The sequence below is a fragment of the Monodelphis domestica genome, chromosome 6, assembly GCF_027887165.1.
Source record: "Monodelphis domestica isolate mMonDom1 chromosome 6, mMonDom1.pri, whole genome shotgun sequence".
Classification (NCBI taxonomy): domain Eukaryota; kingdom Metazoa; phylum Chordata; class Mammalia; order Didelphimorphia; family Didelphidae; genus Monodelphis; species Monodelphis domestica.
The window spans coordinates 128474791-128494140 of record NC_077232.1 but is presented as its reverse complement, the minus strand read 5'-3'; positions in this window follow the sequence as shown (position 1 = coordinate 128494140).

The window sequence follows — 19350 nt, the reverse complement described above, 5'->3', positions numbered from 1 at the left end:
TTTCTTTCTTTCTGCCTCTGCTCTTAGTTGCTTTATCCCAGAGGAGAAAGACTTTAAAGGTGAAGTAAAGTCCTCATAGTTTTAAAAGGGAACTTTCTCGATTTTAAAAGTTAATTGAGGAAAAAATACATTATGCTACAACAAACTCTAAACAAAAGCTCAAATGTGGATAGGATGGGCTTTGGGCTCCTTCCTACCATTTTCCAGGTCTATTTGCAGAGAGAATTCCCATTTGGCATTCTTCACTCCCCTGTGAACTTGCGCAAATTTGGAAGAGCATGAATCTCCAAGGGCAAAACTTCAAGGTTCCTCTCTGTTGGTTTTTGTTTCTGTTTTTGTTTTTACCATTAACAGGTCAGGGCAAAAGTATAAGCTGGGCTGGATTTTTCATGCTTCAAATGAGCAAAATGGGCAAAGTCCCTTTGTCCCTAGACGTTGACCCACTATCAGGGCTGGAAGGTCCTGGACTCTAGTCACATCTCAGCTCAGCAGTTCCAGCAAAGCTAATGACTGTGCCACAGCTCAAAGCCGGACAGAGATGAGGAACTGCCACAGCAGGGGCAAGTCCTGCAAACTAGACCCCAGAGGGGGCAGCAAGAAGTGTATGGTGGGGGGAGAGGAAAGGGCTGGGATCCAGGACACTCCTGTGAAGCTGTTGCTGGGGGGGAAAGAAAGAGCCCATTCTGGTTGCCATAGAATAATTGCCTAATTTAGCTAATTATCCCTGATAACTAGCAGTTCATTTTGGGTTTTTTTCTAACAGCTAGCCTGCAAGTGCTGCAGATGCCTTCTAACTGTGGCATCCTGGGACAGAGTTAAGCCTCTGAAGTAGGCAGTGATGCTAGACCCAGAGTTCTCAATCACAGAGTTAGTTTTCAAGCAGCTAGGGGGTACAGTGAAGAGAGCTCTGGGCCTGGAGTCAGAAGGAACCCAAACCAAATGTGGCCTCAGACTTTTAGTAGCTACATGAACCTGGGCAGGTTACGTAGCCCTGATTGCCTCCGTTTCCACATCTAAAAATGAACCAGAAAAGGAAATGACTAACTACTCCAAATGGGATCACAAAGAATCAGTCATGACTGAGAACAACTAAACAATAAAAAAATTCCAAGTCGTCTTTTTTCCTCTTTCCCTTTATATATTTGTATGTGTACAAACACATAAGTGTGTATACATGTCTATATTCATTTACATTTATATAAATAAATACATTTATATAAATATCTAAATGCATTCATCCTTATAATATTTGTGTGTATATAAATATAAGGAGGCAGTTAGGTGGCTCAATGAGCATTGAGCCTGGAGTCAGGAAGACTCGAGTTCAAATCCAACAAGGGACAAATCTTTGGAAGCCACACCAAGAGAAAGAAGACTTACATGCTGAATTTCAGTTATCAGAGTTTCTTGAAGTCAGTTTGAGGAGGGCGGGGGGCACCTCCCTATGCCTTAAAGGTCTGCCACAAAAGGAGGAAGCATGGCATTGCAGATAGAGTGCTGGTTAATCTCTCAAACAAGGGAAGCACAAATACTGGAAACTGGTTTCGAGTTCTCACATGTGAGGGCCTGGTATCTACAGGTAATAAATACATTTCCACCTGCTGGTTTGGAACACCTGCTGCAGATGATGGAAAGTTTTCTTGATATGTCTCCTTTTGCAGTTAGCTCTGCAGCTGTATTCTGTGGTTTTAAAAAAGTTAAGTAAATGAATAATAAGAAATGAAATTGTTGTTTCTCCAGCCGCATGAAGATCACTTGCCTTCTTGTCCCTAGAGTGGGAGGGCATTTTCCTTGGTAGGAATGAGGTTTTTTTTGTCAAAATGTCAGTAGTGGTATCAGATCCATTCCTATTTTAAGGAAGATTTAGAAAATTAGAAGGCACACTAAGATAGAAATGATGGCTAAGAGTGAGAGGAAAGAGAGCGGAAAAGATGGTTCAGTGGAAAGATTATTGGGTTTGGAGTCAAGAAAAGGCAGCTTGCCATTTTCTATTGTCAAGTCAATTATCCTCCCTGGGTCTCAGTTTCCTCATCTCCAAAGTGAGTTCATTGGACTTGATGCCACCTAAGATCCCTCCTAGTTCAAAGTTTATAATTCTAAAAAGTGTGCCTGAAGCTTCCCCATCTTCTTTGTAATATTCCCTGCACAGCTGCCTTCCTTGCTTGATCCTAAATCTGTTACTGTATATGCCTGCTAATTCCTTACTACGAACTCGAAAACCTCGTGCTCCCAGAGGACATACTTCAACAGCACTGTGGCAGTAAATTGAAATGATGAATTGGACTGGACTGACTTGGATTAAATCCAATTCTTTGACAAATGACAAATACATTTGCAAGAGAAAATAAATCATCTCTCCTACTTACGAAGGTCCTACAGGTGATGGCCAGGAGCAATTCTCAGTTCTTTCTTCCTTTGTGAAAGTCATATTCTTCAACTAAAAAGAATACCTTAAGTCATTATTAATTGAGCAAAAGGAGCAAAAGTACAGTTATGCCACTCTCATCCTAAAAATATAATGGTGCCATAACTAGGTCTATATCCCAGAGAGACAAAAAAAACAAAACAAAAAAAGGGAAAAGAACCCATTTGTACAAAAATATTTGTAACAGCTTTTTGTGGTAGAAAAGAATTGGAAATTAAGACAATGTCCATCAATTGGTAAGTGGCTGAACAAGTTAGGTATATGATAATTATGGAATGCTATAATGCTATGAGAAATGACAAGTAGGATGATTTCAGAAAAATCTGGAAAGTCTTAAATGAACTGATGTTAAGTGAAGTAAGCAGAACCAGAAAAACATTGTACACATTGATACCAATATTTTTATTTTATTTATTTCTTGAATGTTGTTTCTCTTGTTGCCCTTTACATTTTTGCTGGGGAGTCTTTCAGGAGAGCTGGTGGTAGAACTTTTCTTTTTTTTCTTTTTTTTAGAAAAAAATAAAGTATTTTTATTATGTACTTAAATAAGAAACATGAACACTCTGATGGGCAAAGAACAGAATATGTAACTGAATTTGTTCTATTTTGGGCTCCCTTTTTTTAATAGAGTATATTAGATTTAACATGGTAAAAAAATGGTCCTGATTTTCTTTGTCTCCAATATGATCATATTAATCCAGCATTCAAGTTTAAGCTGTGTTTTCAGAAAGGGTAACAGGAAATTTTTCCCCTGGGATAAAAACGTCTGGAAGTTGAACAGAGAAGACAAATCAAGACCCACAGGGTGGCTCCAACTACACAGAAGACAGTCTGACCATGGACAGAGAGGGATAGCTTGTCCCTTCCCTTTCCTTCTCTCTGCTTCCTACATCTACTGTCCCAACCTTAGGAGACAGGTAGCATGAAATAGTGAACTAGCAATTGAATAGAAACTTGTGATGGAGTAGCAGAAGCTCACCAATGACACGTCCAGTTCCCATAGTGCCTTACACATGCTTAATGATGTGCTTAATAAATGCACATCAAATTGGAAGTTTCCCCATTAGTTTAGAATTGGCTTGGGATTATAGACCAACAGTTCACATTTATACTGCCCTCACTATAGCCCTGGGTGACTGGTGGTTGATTATATATTATTAACCCCATTTTACAGAAGAGGAAACTGACACTCAGACCCCTGAAGTCACACAGCCACTAGATAGGTGTTAGAACTGAAATGCAAACCCAAGTCCTCTGACTCCAAATCCAAGGCTCTTGATGGTCTATCACACTGACAAATAAGCTTAGTCCAAAGCAGTGCCAATCCTGTTGAAGGGCATTTTAGGCTGGAATAGGAATTCTTAACTTCTTGCTTGTCCTGGACTCCTTTTTCAGTCTAGTGAAGCTTATGAAACTCTTCTCAAAAATCATGTTCTTAAATGCATAAATTAGCATATAGAGAATTACGAATGAAAGCAATTATATTGGAGTTATCAAAATATATTTTTTGAAATTCAAAGATATTTCCCAGTTACAGGTAATAATAATTTTCAACATAAGTTAGCATAGAAAGGATTGTGAATGAGAGCAATTATATTGAAGAAGAGTTATCAAAATATATTTTTAAAATTCAAAGATATTTTATTTTCCCAGTTATGGGTAATAATAATTTTCAACATACCTTTTCCAAAACCATATGATACAAACCATCACCTTCCCTCCCCCCACTTGGAAATTATAAGCAATTTGACCTGGGACATATATGTATTAAAGCATACTTCCACATTTGTCATCATTATATATATACATATATATATATATATATATATATATGTATATATATACTTTTTTTTTTTAAGCAGCCCCAGATCCCAGGTTAAGAGAAGACAAGTGTGTTTGGTTGTTTGGGTCAGAATGGCTAAGAGTACCTGAGGGTGGTGATCCATGGTCCTGAAATATGGTGGCAAAAATGAAGACTTTATTTGTTAAACCCTTACTTTCTGTCTTAGAATTAATCCTAAGAAGCAATTCCAAGGCAGGAGAGAATTAAGGGCTAGGCAATTGAGGTTAAGTAACTTGCCCAGAGTCACACAGCTTGGAAGTGTCTAAGGTTAAATTAGAACCCAGGACTTCTCATCTCCAGACCTGGCTCTCTATCCACTGAGCCACCTACCTGCACCTGGAGATGAAGGGATGTGTGTGTGTGTGTGTGTGTGTGTGTGTTTTTACCTAAGCAGAATAGATGAGTAAACTTAGATGCTACTCATTCCGGGCTGAGAAATGCATTTATGAATATCAGTGTCTGGTACTTGATAAGCTAACTAGTAAGTATTTATTAAAGGACTTTTTAGGTCTTTTCAATTCCCTGCAATCTTCGCTTGATACTTTGACAGGTTATTCTTTCTCGTTGGCAATAAATCCTAGCCAAGAGCTCTTGTGGTTTGGAACGTGTAACCAAAGGGGGAAGAAGGAAAAACAAGAGTAGGTAATGGAGCCAAGGGAATTCATCTCTGGGACTATGGTGGCCGCAGCCGAAAGAGAGGAACAGATCCTTAGGAATCAGGATTCTAGATTATTGCACGAGGGAGATGAGAAGTTCAGTGACCAGGAAGGTCAGAGGCTCAAGAAGTTAGACCTGCTATCTTAAGAGGAATGAGGTCTGGATTCCAGTGAAGACAAGGGGCCAGTTTTCTAATGGCATCTGATTCCTAATAGGAGTTGGGATTCTCTGGAGGACCAGGGGTTAGGAGAAGGAGATGAAAGAAGAAGAGAGCAAAGAGGAATGGAGAGGAGGAGAAGGAAGAGAAAGAGATGAAGCAGGAAGAGGATCTGATCAGGTTTAGAGGAGGCATTAGACATATAATCTGAGTCTTTTATGGGAGGAAGAGGAAAGAAGAGTTCACTAACACTGGGTAGAGTGGGGGAGAGAGTGCTAGACTTGGCCAGCTTCAAATTCTTGTTTTTCTATTTACTAATTTTTGGGGTGATCATGGGCCAAAATGGCCTTTCTGAGGCTGGGATTCTTCATGTACAAAATGAAAGCCATTATGTTGGCTCTACTTACTTTATGGGGTCGTTGTGAGGAATACAATGGGTCTGGGGTGGACTCATTTGGAAATTGGAAGCAATTTCTCTGATATTACAATTTTTTTTTAACACTTACCTTCTGTCTTAGAACCAAAATAAGTATCAGTTCTAAGGCAGAAGAATGGTCAGGGCTAGGCAGTTGGGATAAAGTAACTTGTCCAGTAGCTGAGGTCAAATTTGAACCCAGAACCTCCTGCCTCCAGGTCTGGCTCTCTATCCATTGAGCTACCTCTCTACCCTTCTACCATTATAATCTTAAGCAAGAATTCTTAACTCAGGGTTGGTGAATTTTTAAAAAATATACTTTGATAACTATGTGAATTAAATATTGATATAACCAAAATAATTGACTTCCTTTGTAATCATATGCATTTTATTTTATGACTTAAAACCATTATTTGGAGAAGAGGTTCATAGGCTTCACCAGAAAGACCAAGGGCTACAAGTCACCAAAAAGGTTCAGAATTTCTTTATTATAGAGTCAGTGTTGAGCTAAAGTGATTTGCTCAGGATCACATGGAAAGTCTGTATTAGAAGTAGGACTGGAACTTCAGTTTGTAGGGGCAGCTGGATGGCTCAGGGAATAGGGAGTGAGACCTAAAAACAGGAGGTCCTGAGTTCAAGTCTGGCCCTAGACATGTCTTGGATAAGTCATTTATCCCCAGTTTCCTAGCCCTTATCACTCTTCTGCCTTGGAACAAATATAGGTAAGGTTTTTTTAAAAAACCACTCAAGTTTGCCTCTTGTACCACCTATTTCACCATGATGTTTTTTGTGATGAGGAACTACTCTGTAAAGGTGAATTCTATTTCAGCTTTTAAATTTTGTTGCTGAATATTGAAGAGTTCCAGAAACTATTTTAAATTATAAATAATATAGTTTTCTGTCTACGTATCTATACACATATGGATGTCAAACTTTTTTTTTAAGTTATAAACCTAACTAATCTCTAACTTATTCCACACTGGTCTTTTGGTTTCATAGTGAGTATCTGTACTTTAAGGTCTTATCCAGTACACATGGAAAATCCTGGCTCTGAGAGTTCTCTGAATAATTCCTTACAGCCTTAAATTAACCACAAGGCTAAATGCTTGTTCCCAAGAAGACAGAATGTCTCACTAGCCTGTGAGGTTTCTTTTTAAAAAATGGGTAACTGGAGGGGGGCAGCTGGGTGGCTCAGTGACTAAAGGATCAAGTCTAGAGACAGGAGGTCCTGGGTTCAAATGTGACCTCAGACACTTCCTAGCTAGGTGAACCTGGATGAGTCACTTAACCTTCATTGCCTGACCCTTACTGCTTTTCTGTCTTGGAACTAATCTCTATTATTGATAGAATACTAGATAATATAGTAAGATAGAAAATGAGGGTTTTTTTAAAAGGGGGAGAGGGAAGAGTAAGCATGAAAGGCAAAAGAGTACAATAGGAAAAAACAACAAAACACTAGACTGAGAGTTAATGAACCCTAACTCATTGTCCAGGTGACTTTGGGCAGGGGTTCTAATTTCTCTTAGACTCTGTTTCCTTATCTCTAAAATGACAAGGCTGGATGAGATAACCTATAAGGTCCTTCCTCGCTCTAAATCTGTGTGATCCTTCTTTGTATGGCTTGAAAAAAAAAGGAGATAAATGTCCAATCTTTTCCCCAGCTTTCGTGGTTCTTTCTAGGCTCACCTTTCTAATGAGAAAAAAGAAGCAAAAAGGTTTTCTAAAAACCTACTAGGTGATCTAATAACTACTAGCTGCTGGTAGGTAATTAGCCAAGCACGTGGCACTGATAAAAGAGATCTCATGATCATAGATTCAAACATGGTGGGGGAACGCATCCAAGGAGATGTCCTCTGAAGGTGTTTTTCAAAGAGGAGCAAATAGGCAGAAGTTAAAGGTCCCTAAAGACCCTCCCTTCTGGTTTGGTCTTTCTTGCTCACTGATAGCTAAAAATTTAGTCAGAGGAAATTATTGTGACAAATTGCTGAACCCATTTAATGTGACAGAGCTGCGGATCTATTGGGCTTTTGGGTCTCCAACAGAGGCTCGGATATGATCTAATAGCCCTTTGGAGCCTGGGAGCCTCTGAAAGGAGGAACCCCCCTCAGAGTGGAGGCAGGAGATAAATGGGTTGAAGATCCAGTTCATTCCAAGCTTCACTCGGGCATGAAGGACATGACATCCCTCTGGACACAAATGAGGATAAATAAAGCGGGCCCTGGGGTCAAATTCTGAAGTAGCTCTGTTTGGCATCCAAGCTCTGGCCTCCTCTTTCTTCCATATGTGTCTTCTTCCCACAGGAGCCAAGAGGTCTCTTAACCTAATAATGATCATAGCTGGTGACATTTATCCAGGTTTTAGGGTTTGCAAGGCACTTCACGTTTTCATGTTGGACTATCACAATAGCCTGCCTCTCCCAACTCGTTTTATACAAGAGGAATCCTTTGAGGCTCAAGGAGCATCTTACCCAAAGTCATATAGTTTCTAGGTAAGTATCTGTGGCAGGATTTGAACCCAAGCCTTTCTGACTCCCAGTCTGGCATTTGATCGACTGTAATCCCCACTCTCAATCAAAGATAATAATTATATTTATCTGGGACTTTCTAGTTTGCAAAGCCTTTTCACCTATATTATGCCATTTGATCTCAACAACCCTCAAAAGGCAATATGGCGATCCTTAGGTAAGGCTTCCCTAGCTTCCTTCAAGATAGCTCCATATCTTTCCCTTTCCTTCCCCTCTCCACCATCTCTACCCCTATCCCTCATTGCTTTTCTTCTGAATATCTTGTATAAATGTAATATGTTATATTTAATAATAAAATAAATAATTCTATTATATGTAAATATATAGTTATTTGCATGTTGGCTTCCTTCTCAAGGACCTGGGGCCATATTTCTGCTTTTAGTAAGTGTGCTTCTTAAATGCTTCGTGACCAATTGAATGACATTATCCATTTTACAGATGAAGAAACTGAGGCTAATGGAAAGTAAATGCTTGTATGGATCCTTTACTATATATCAGATCAACCTCATAAATTTTATTTGGGCAGAAATCATAAACTCCATGTCATGTTGGTCATGTGAAACTGTCTCTGGATCACACCTTTAAAAATTCATGAGAAAATTGACTGCTAGGGAAGGATCCCCTTTGCAAAATTTATAATCTTTTTCAAAGTACTGGGTTCTTTCTGTTTAGTCAACAACAATGCTCACAAAGAAAAGATATTTAATTATAGTTGGTCATAACATTCTACTGCATTAAAACTTAGAGTGAATAACTATCCAGATCTGCTTCCTAGACCCTTCAGCTTCATTCATTCAGCAAAGATCGACATGGTGCCATATGGCCACTTGTATGGGCAACATAGGATATGGACAGGACCTGTGATTGTACTGTTCAAGGGAACTTCCTGGACTAGGAAACTTTTTCTGCTTAAGCAGATTGACATTATCCCTGTTACTTAGGTTTGTAAGGGCTTGCCGGGTGCTCTGGGAGGTGAAGCAACTTGCCCAGGGTCACATTGTCGATATGTGGCAGAGATGATGCTTGAACCTCAGTTTTTCTGGTTCCAGGGCTTGTTCTCTATTCCCTAGACCATGAAGCCTCTAATAGACAAATGAGAAGATGACTACACACTATTCTCCTTAACAGGGGGAAGTTTTGAGGCAGAAAGGTCTTTGAACTGCTTTTCTAAAAGGGGTAGGTGATGTCCCAACTGCACATGGCTAGCATGTGTCTTGGACTTGGACTTGGACTTGGACTTGACTTGGACTTGCTCCAAGTAGGGTTTATGCTTCAATAGAGTGACTGTGGAAGTCAAATGACATTGTTTATGTGAAAGAGCTTCATAATCTATTAAATATAGACAGATGTAAGTGATAATTGTCACTGATGGGGGAGGTACCAGAGGAGATAATGATGGATCAGGTCCTGGCTCAGCCCTCTACAACCACCTGGACAAGTATTTTCAGCCTCTTTTGAGAAGTTTCTTAAAGACCTTCCTCCTCTGTTTGGACATTCCATTCCTCAGCTCCAGACATTCTCTCTGGCAGCCATCTCTGATGTCTTCAGTGATCTTCCTCTTACACTCTGACTACCAACCTCCCTGACTTCACTGAAGTCCCATCCCACTTAAAATCCCACCTCCTACAAGAAGTGTCCCCTAACCACTGTAAGGGGAAAAAAGGGTTAATTATATAAAAAGGTTGGACTAGAATATATTTTTAAAATAGGGTCACCAGGAACTTATATTAATTCCAAAGAGATTTATTTACAAAATATAGAAAGAGTGAAGTAAGAAAATCAGAGAGAAGTTAGGGTAAGATGTCTAGCCTAAGCACTAAGTAATTTATTCAACCCAGGCAGGGGAATTTAGTCCTTAACCAGAGAGGCCACGGTCCATGTAGCCCTTGTAGCTGAGGACCTGAGGATACAGGGAGTCTCTCTCAAGTGGTAGGTGTCTCCTGAGGCTAGTCTCTTCAGAAAAATCCAGGAAGGAGTCAGCTTTTTCACTCACCACGTGTCAGTCCAAAGGAAGAGATTTAAGAACAGCCTCACCAGGAACAGGGTCTCATGTCCAGTCAGCAGATTCTTCACCAACCTCAACTCCAAAGAATGAAGAACTCCCTCTCACAGTAAGTTCAACTCCAAGTAGAACTGTGCTCAAGAAGTTGTAACTCCCTTTTAAAGACACTTTCTTTTGCATCACTTCCTGTGCCTTCCCCTAATTTTATGTCTACCAATCACAGTTGAAGCTTTGCCTTAGGACTGCCTAGGGGTAGTCAGTTTAATTCTTATTAGTCACTCACTATTACACAAGTGGGTAACAGACCTCCCCCACCAAGTGTGAATGGGGTATTTACACCTTTGGTGATTAAATCTAAAAATGGACAGATCTCCACAGAACTATAAATAGGGTGTTTACACTTTTGGTGATTAAATCTAAAAATGAGCAGGGGTGTTAATTTAATTTTCACAATCAGAGGAGAGTTAAATTTAATCATTTTCACAATCAGGAGAGAGTTAAATTTAATCTTCACAATCCCTGCTGATGATCATTGGGAGACTAGTCTCCCCATTGATCATTTAACATAATCATCTTGTACCCCTAAAACATTTCTAACTACAGGCATATACTATATTTCACCTTTTGAGAGGAAACTACAATAGTTAGAGATAAGAGGGAAATAGAAGAGAGAGAAAAAAAAACAATGTTTTGCTAGATGCATTAACAAAAAACCAATTGGGGGAAGTACCCTTTGGTATAAAAGTACATTTACAATAAATGTTCAACCCTCTTTAGTTCAATCACTTGCTCCAAAAAGTTCATTCTAGGTCTTCTTGATGCAGTGTAGATTTCTGCAGCCATCTTTCTCCAAATAGTTCATTCTCTGGATTCAAGGAGTTAGCAATCTTTGGTTAGCAAACTTAGAAGTTTTTCTCAAACAAATCTTGGATTTTTTAATGAAAATACAATACAATCCTCCCTGAAGAGGGTGTTCACCAACACCTGAATCAACTCAGAATACATGTTTGAGTTATGAGGGTATCAAAAACTATAAAAATATATATATATATATATATATATATATATAAATTTGGAATAAAACCAGAAGGAATTTATAACAGGCTCTTGTATTAAGGTCCAATTAAAGTAAATTTCTATCCCACAAATCTGTAGGGAGGAAAATGCAGTAATATTGTATTTAATGATTATAAGCCAGGGCTATAGGAAGTTGCCATAATATAAGAGAGAAAAAAGGACTAGATTTTTGTGTAAAAGGGAAATGTCATTCCCTGGTCTGATATTTCGTAATTTCTCAGGGATAGGGGAGCCAGAACAATCAATTGTTAGGTACTTTCATAGAAATTATTTCACAAGGAGTGTGGTTCAAGGAGTCCTGTATCTCTACATATGTCAAATGCTTCAACCTTGAGTCTCACACTAGGTTCAAGTCATTTTATATTGGCATAGAAATTCATCAATCCCACCTGGATCGATTTCTTTCTTTCTTTCTTTCTTTCTTTCTTTCTTTCTTTCTTTCTTTCTTTCTTTCTTTCTTTCTTTCTTTCTTTCTTTCTTTCTTTCTTTCTTTCTTTCTTTCTTTCTTTCTTTCTTTCTTTCTTTCTTTCTTTCTTTCTTTCTTTCTTTCTTTCTTTCTTTCTTTCTTTCTTTCTTTCTTTCTTTCTTTCTTTCTTTCTTTCTTTCTTTCTTTCTTTCTTTCTTTCTTTCTTTCTTTCTTTCTTTCCTTTTTTTTTTTACCCTGTTCAGGTTAAATCTGTGCTTCTATGGCACTGTGTAGATAAAGTCTATGCTCCTTTTTTATCCCATTTCCTAGAATCAGACACAAACATTAATCACAGTCCTATAACATTTATCAATAAATGACAGGTTTCCAGAGTCTAAAGCTTTTGGGTATGCATTTATATGCTAGGCAAATGGACATCTAACTTATTCTACTGCAAGAATCAAAAATAGTTAAAAGAAAATCTTCTCAATACTGGTGACATGTGCTTCAAATGCAAAAAAATGAAAGAAAAAAGTCAAATATTGTATGGCACAAATAAAGTGCAACAAAATAGTACAGATTCATCAATAAAGAAGTCTTATCATAATCAATGATCAAATACAATCAGTACAAGTAATTATTCATTATCAACAGAGGGTACTCATTTTACATGGATACAATGAGTCCATGAGTCCCTTTCCCCAATTTTAATAGCTGTCAATGTAGTTAATAGACTTGGAATGGTCCATCATAAGCAGGTTCAGTTGACTCAGTACGTTTGAAATCCTTTATATTCACACTATCACCGGGGTTTAAATTATGAAGCAAGAAGTCTATGGGGTCTGCTTGAACAGCTGCTCCAGAGTCGTGGAGTTCTCACAATTTTGTTTGTAATTGTCTGATATATGTAGCAATGGTTGTATCCCCTCCTAACAATGAAGTATAGGCAGAGGTAAATGGTTGTGCCTGAATAGGTGGATGTCCAAATAGCATCTAAAATGGTGAAATATGTAAATCACATCTCTAGACCTGCTTCTGAGATAAAATAGGGCCAGAGGTAGAATTTCAGGCCATTTTAAATGAGTCTCCATGCACAATTTGCCAATTATAATTTTAAGTTCATTATTCATTTATTCAACTTGGCCAGAGCTCTGGGGATGATATGGTGTATGAAATGTAGGAGTTATTCCTGTGAATTTCAAAACTACTCAACCCTGTTCAAACCATTCTTTAGAGGATGGGATTTGGCTATTTCCTAATCAATAACAATGGAGATACTTGGAATGATAGAATCAGGTCTTGGAAACTACAATCTCCACCCTACGCAGGGTAACAGGATTTAGGAAGGGCTGCAGCAAATTTAAGATTTAATTATTTGAGAATGTGACCTTCAACAGACATTTGTAAAGGGGACAGACCTCTGGGCAGTCCTGGGTTAAGCTAGAGCCACCATTGGCACAGGGGAGACACAGGAAGTGAGGTAGAGGACAGCTGAGGAGTCTGGGGACTTCCTGTGTGAAGGAGAGGAGGTGGTTGGAGCCTGGTGCTTGGGGTGGAGGCCCTGAGACTGTTTCTCCATTTTGGTCACGTGAGTGATAGGGATAATCTCTTTTCTTTGCCTCGGCTATCCAAGGCCTTGGGCCTTTGGCCCAGCCTAAGCAGAGTGGGTATTTAAGCCCTATTCCCTTCTCTCCTCTCTCTCTCTCTCTCTCTCTCTCTCTCTCTCTCTCTCTCTCTCTCTCTCTCTCTCATACCTTTCTTCCTACTGTTGGTAATTAAAAACTCCATAAAAGGTTGACTGCTGACTTGAGTTTTCATTTAGGAATTACATAGCTGAATTCCTTGGCGACCTTAAATTAATATATATCAGTCTTTTAAAGTGATTTCCATATCACATCCCCAAACATGAATAAATTTGATAAGACTGAATCGGTAAAATGAGTTCCTCTATCTGAGTTAATACGTTCTGGCAGGCCAAAATGGGGAATAATTTCTTTTAAAAGGTCTTTGTCAACAAAAGCAGATGTGGCCCAAGCAGTAGGATATGCTAAAGTCCACCTGGTCAGATAATCAACTATGACCAGACAAAATTTATACTGTCCAGCTTTTGGCATAGAGATAAAATCAATTTGTAAATGTTCAAATGATGTGTAAGCAAGAGGATGTCCACCAAAAACTTTGCTATAAAAGGCATGTTGATTAAAGGCCTGGCAGGTAGGGCAAGTTGTATATACTTTAGAGGCTATAGTAGTTATACCAGGGGCTATCCATACTCTTTTGAAAGAGTCCACGATGCCCTGGGTGCCAAAGTGACCATTTTTATGAATAGATTGGCAAATTTGTTGATAAAAACTTCTAGGGAGCAGGGGTTTTCCTTCAGATGACACCCATACTCCATAATCTGTTTTGCTTTAAATTTTTGCTTCCATTTTCCCACTTCCTTGTCATTATAGGAAAGGGATAGATCCAAATCATTAGTACTTGTTAGTGGCAAAATTAATTCAAGTCCTTCTAAGGCTGCTAGTTTGGCTGTGATATCTGCTTGGTTATTTCACCTGGAGACATGGTCATTGCCACCTGTGTGTGCAGAGCAGTGAAAGACAACTATGGCTTCAGGGAGCTGGAAAGCAGAAAGAAGTTCAGTAATAAGGTTTGCATTGGCAATACATTTTCCGACTGATGTTAAGAATTCTCTTTGGAGTCATAGCATGCCAACAGCATGACATATGCCAAAGGTGTAGTGGGAGTCTGTGTAAATTGTGACTCTTTTGAGTCACATGATATAGGCATGTTTCAACACTGTGAGCTCTGCACCCTGTGTGCTTACATTTGAGGGTAAGGAAGCTGACCAGAGAGTATCAAATTTGGTAACTACTGCAGCTCCTGTATAGTGCACGCCATCTCTCATAAATGAAGAACCATCTGTAAATAATATTAAATCCAAATTATTCAATGGGGTGTCCAGTAAATCATTACAGGGTTTATCAGCAATGGACACTAAAGATGTACAATCACGTAAAGGTTCTCTGGAAATTGGCAAAGCAGGGAGCAAGGTTGCAGGATTAAGTACTCCACAGCGTTTTAGTGTGATATGTTCATTGTTTAGTAGTGTTACCTCATATCTAATAATCCTTTGGTCAGTAAATGCCTGTGTCCTATGTCTTAATGCCTCAACCTCATGTGGGCACATTATGGTCAGAGGGCATCCCAATACCAGATCGACTGATTTGGTTACTAATAAAGCCTTGGCAGCTACACCTTTAAGGCATGGTGGTGCTCTGGCAGCTACTGGATCCAGCTTGGCCAAATAATAGGCTACTGGTAGTTGAGCAGGTCCCAAAAATTGAGTTAGAACACCTGAAGCTACCCTTTTCTGTTCATGTACATATAGGGTAAATGGCTTATCATAATTTGGCATGCCTAGAGCAGGGGCAGACAGGATAATCTGTTTTAAATTTGAAAGAGCTGTTAGGTGTTTTGTTTCTAATTTAAGTGGTTCAGGAACCAAGTTTTTTGTAAGTGATACAAGGGGCTTAGTGATTTTCCCACTCAAGTAGGAGGTATGCCCTTTTGGTGATTAAATCTAAAAACAGGCAGGGGAGTTAATTTAATTTTCACAATCGGGGAGAGTTAAATTTAATCTTCAAACCATTTTTAATATTAGTGTGTCTTCTCTGTTTATTATTTTCTATTTATTCCGCACTCAGCTTGTTTTGTATATATTTGTTTGCATGTTGTGCCACTCCTCCCATCCCCATTAAATTGTAACCTTCTTGAGGACAGCAATAGTCTTTTCTCTCTTTTTGTTACCCCCATGTGCTATGTGTGTGGCACATAGTGATTCCTTAATAAATGTTTATTTTAGATATTTAGGTGGCTCAGTGGGTAGGGATTTGGGTTTGGAGTTAAGAAGATCAGAGTTAAACCCTGGCCTCAGACACATACCAGCTCTATAGATCTGGGTAAGTCACTTAACCTCCATTTGTGTTATTCCTTGGAGAAAGAAATAGCTAACCACTTCAGTATCTTTGCTATGAGCAACTAGGTGGCACAGTAGATAGACAGCCAGGCCTAGAGTCAGGAAGACTCATTTTAAAAATTCAAATCTGGCCTCAGATATTTTCTACTTTTGTGATCCTGGACAAGTCGCTTCACCCTGCCTTCATTTCCTCATCTATAAAATAAGTGAGAGAAGGAAATGGCAAACCACTCCAGTATCTCTGCCAAGAAAACTCTATGGAGGAGCAGCTAAATGGCTCAGTGGATAGAGTGCCAGGTCTGGATTCAGGGGGGTATGTTCTCAGACATGTCCTAACTGTGTGACCCTAGGCAAGTCACTTAACCCCAATTGCCTAGCCCTTACCAATCTTTTGCCTTGGAACCAATATGTATGTAGATTCTAAAACAGAAGGAAAGGGTTGAAAGAAAGCAAGAAAACCTCATGGACAGTGGGTACTATCGCCTATGGCCATGATGGTGAACCTATAGCTCACATGCCAAAGCCAGCACACAGAGACCTCTCTGTGGGGACCCTAATCTGGCCCTGGCCTTGGCCCCCAAATGCAAGGGGAAGAGCACTGAGTCTCTGAGCCACCTCCCCACAGAGGCTTCCCCCACCTTCCCTGCCAGGTTTGGGCAGCAACCCCCTTGCTCTGCCCCCCACCCCAGGGTGGCTGGGTATAGGGGTCTGGGTCCAACACAGGGAAGAGGGGCACTGCACATAGTCTGGAAGGGTGGGGCATCAGTATGGGGTCCCTAAAAGTTTCCAAAAGGTTTGCCATCGCTGGTCTATGGGATCTCCAAGAATTAGACACAACTAAACAACAGTAAATGACTTTTTAATTGAATTGTGATGGCTCCTGGCATGTCTATCCTTGAAATTCTTTATTTTAATCTCAGACAGCCTCCACATGGCTTCTGTTAACCAGCAAATGTTTAAGCAAAGGAAATGAGGTACCCTGGTGAGATGGAAAGCCTGATCTCCCTGTTGTTTGCTGCTTGTAAAATGAGGAAATTGGAGTAGATGATCAATGAATCAGTCTGCTTTTATTAAGCAGGCACACCCCTTCCCTTAAGGAACTTACAATCTAATGATTAGATGATCTTTACGCTTCCTTCAAATTCCAAAAATCCTATGATTTGGGGGATTTCTAAATCCTTTCTAAGTTTTAACATCTTATGGGTGCACCATTGATACAATTAGCTGTCTGCACGTCACTTCAGAAGGCAAAGAGTTGGCATCTGGATCTTGCAAATAAATAAATAAAATACTGGCTTTGCAAATGAGGGGGTTCTATTCTGCCATGGTGTCCCCTTGTGACCTTGGGCAGTCATTTTTTACCACCTCGAATCCCGTTTTTCTCCTATGTAGAATGAGGAAGTTGGCTTCCATGATCTCCTCTGAGGTCTAGCTCTAGTGCTCTGGAATGAATGCTGAGAAAAGAGCTGCAGGACAGTAAGTTTTTCTCTCAAGGAAGGAGAACAGGGAAACAACAAGCTGGCATTTCTATAGTGCCAGTGTACAGAATACAATGTGCTCACTCCTGGGAGGTAGTTGCTCTTAATGCTATTATTATCTCCATTTTACAGATTTCCAAGAGCAAATGGAGGCAGCCAGCCGTTAGATAACTTGTTGCAAGCTAGTTTCTGAGGCAGACTTTCTCCAGCACTCCATGCACTGTGTCATCAGAGTGAATTGGGGATGATGGGAGTAAGTGGAAAGGGGGGCTTAGAAGCTCCGGATCCTGGGGGTGAGAGAGTATTGCTAAGCGATAGCCCGAGAGCATTTGGGGGGTGGAGGAAACCTCTTCCAAGGGGGGCAGGACAGGGGTAAAGGGGATGAGGTTCCTGATCACTTTATGGGAGCCTCAGCAACAGCTCCCAAGACAAATAAGCAGGAAGTAAATGTCCAGGTGCTGGCACCCAGTCCCACTTCAACTTGTTTTTCAACATTTTGCAAGCCACTGTGGCCATGCTAATCGGAGAGCCCTGTGGAAAGATGAGCTGATAGGTCTAATCTTCCCTCCAAGGAGGAGGGAGGCATTATGGGCCGGGGTGGGGTGGGCATTGCCCTGGTGGCTTATGAAACAGCCAGATTGATTCATAATTCTGCCAACTCCAGTTTGGGAAGCTCGCTGCAGTGGAGCAAACACAAGAGCTTTTCCCTAAACCCTGGCAGTGCCTGGGAGGGCCATAGGATTAAACTGTTGGCATTTGTTTTTGCAACCATAAGATAGAGATGACCTTTGAAAACTGAGAGGTCTGGCTGCTTCCCCTCCCTGAACTGGGCAGAGGTCCCAAATGGGGAGCTGCAGAGCCTGAGAGGTCCCGGGGCCCCCTGGAACCTCCGAGGGGCTTCTCCCAGCAGACCAGTTTGGAGGAAGGCATTGACTCCAGCACCCCAGGAGCTGAGCCCAAGTGTGGTGCAAACACTGTCCTTGAAATGTTGCCTAGGGAAGGTAGAGATTTCATCTCTGCCAAAGGTCAAGGAACACGTTGCAACATCTGCTCCAAGGGCCGAGGCCATCTCCCCAGGCTTGTGCACCATAAGCAGGGGAGAGAAGTTCAGAGGAAGGGGGGCCATTCTGGGAAGATGGCTTCCAGCTGGGATCCAGCCAGGTAGCTCCCCCAGGTCCTGGGAAGGAGGCCCTCAAATGGAGGCCTGATGGTTCATGCTGGGCAGGAAGAGCTGCTGGGGAACCTTTACAGGCTCCAGTGATTCTCTGTTGTCTCTAGGATCAGATACAAACTCCTGTTTGGCATGGACAACCCTTCCACATTTATTTACCTCTGCTCCAGCCTACCTTCCCAGGCTCATTTCACATTACTCCCTCCCCCTCACACACTCTAGGGACCAATAAACAGGCCTAATTGCTGTTTTTCCAACCAACATGGCATTTCCTACACCATACCTTTGCCCAGGCTGTCTCAGCTACCTGGGATGCCCTCCCTCCTCTCTTTTGCTTCTTAGAAGCCCAGGCTTTCTACAAAGTTCAGCCCAGGCATCATTTCCTTGTGACTCCTTTGCCTGATTCCCTCTAGTTGCTAGGCCTCCCTTTCTAAATGGCATTTACTTTGGATGTGTATATACCTGGCATTTACTCATATATGTATGTGTACATATTGTTTTCCCCAATAAAATATAAGCTTCTGGAGGACAGGAACTGTTTAATTTTTGTGTTAGTTTCCTTAATACTTTGCCAAGCATATAGCAGGCATTTAATTAACATTTCTTGATTAATTAGCAATGAATAAATAGGGGCAGTTAGATGGTGAAATGGATAGGAGTCCCAGTCATGAATAGTTAGGCAAATTCATCTTCCTGAGTTCAAATCTGGCCTCAGATACTTAATTAACTATGTGACCCTAGTCAAATCAATTAACCTTGACTCAATTTCCTCATCTATAAAATGAGCTGGAAAAGGAAATGGCAAACTGCTCTACTGCTCTAGTATCTTTGCCAAGAAACTCCCAAATGGGGTCAGGAAGAAACATGACTGAAAAACAATGAACAAAATAGATTAAAAAAGTGTGGGGTTGAAGGGGTGGGAAGACAACCAAAACATTTTCTTCTTTTAAAAAAAATAATGTTTTTTTAAATCATGAACTTAAATATCAGCAAATACAAACATTCCACCATACAAAGAACAGAAAAGAGAATCCTACGTGAAACTGACTTCTTTTAGATGTGTATTACCCTTTGGCATTTATATTAAAATTAGGAAGTAACAAACCCACCCAGCTTGTCTTTGGGAAGTCTTTCTCTTCTTTTCTGTGTAGTTTTAAAATGCTTCTTTAACCTTCCTTCCTTCCTTCCTTCCTTTCCTTCCTTCCTTCCTTCCTTC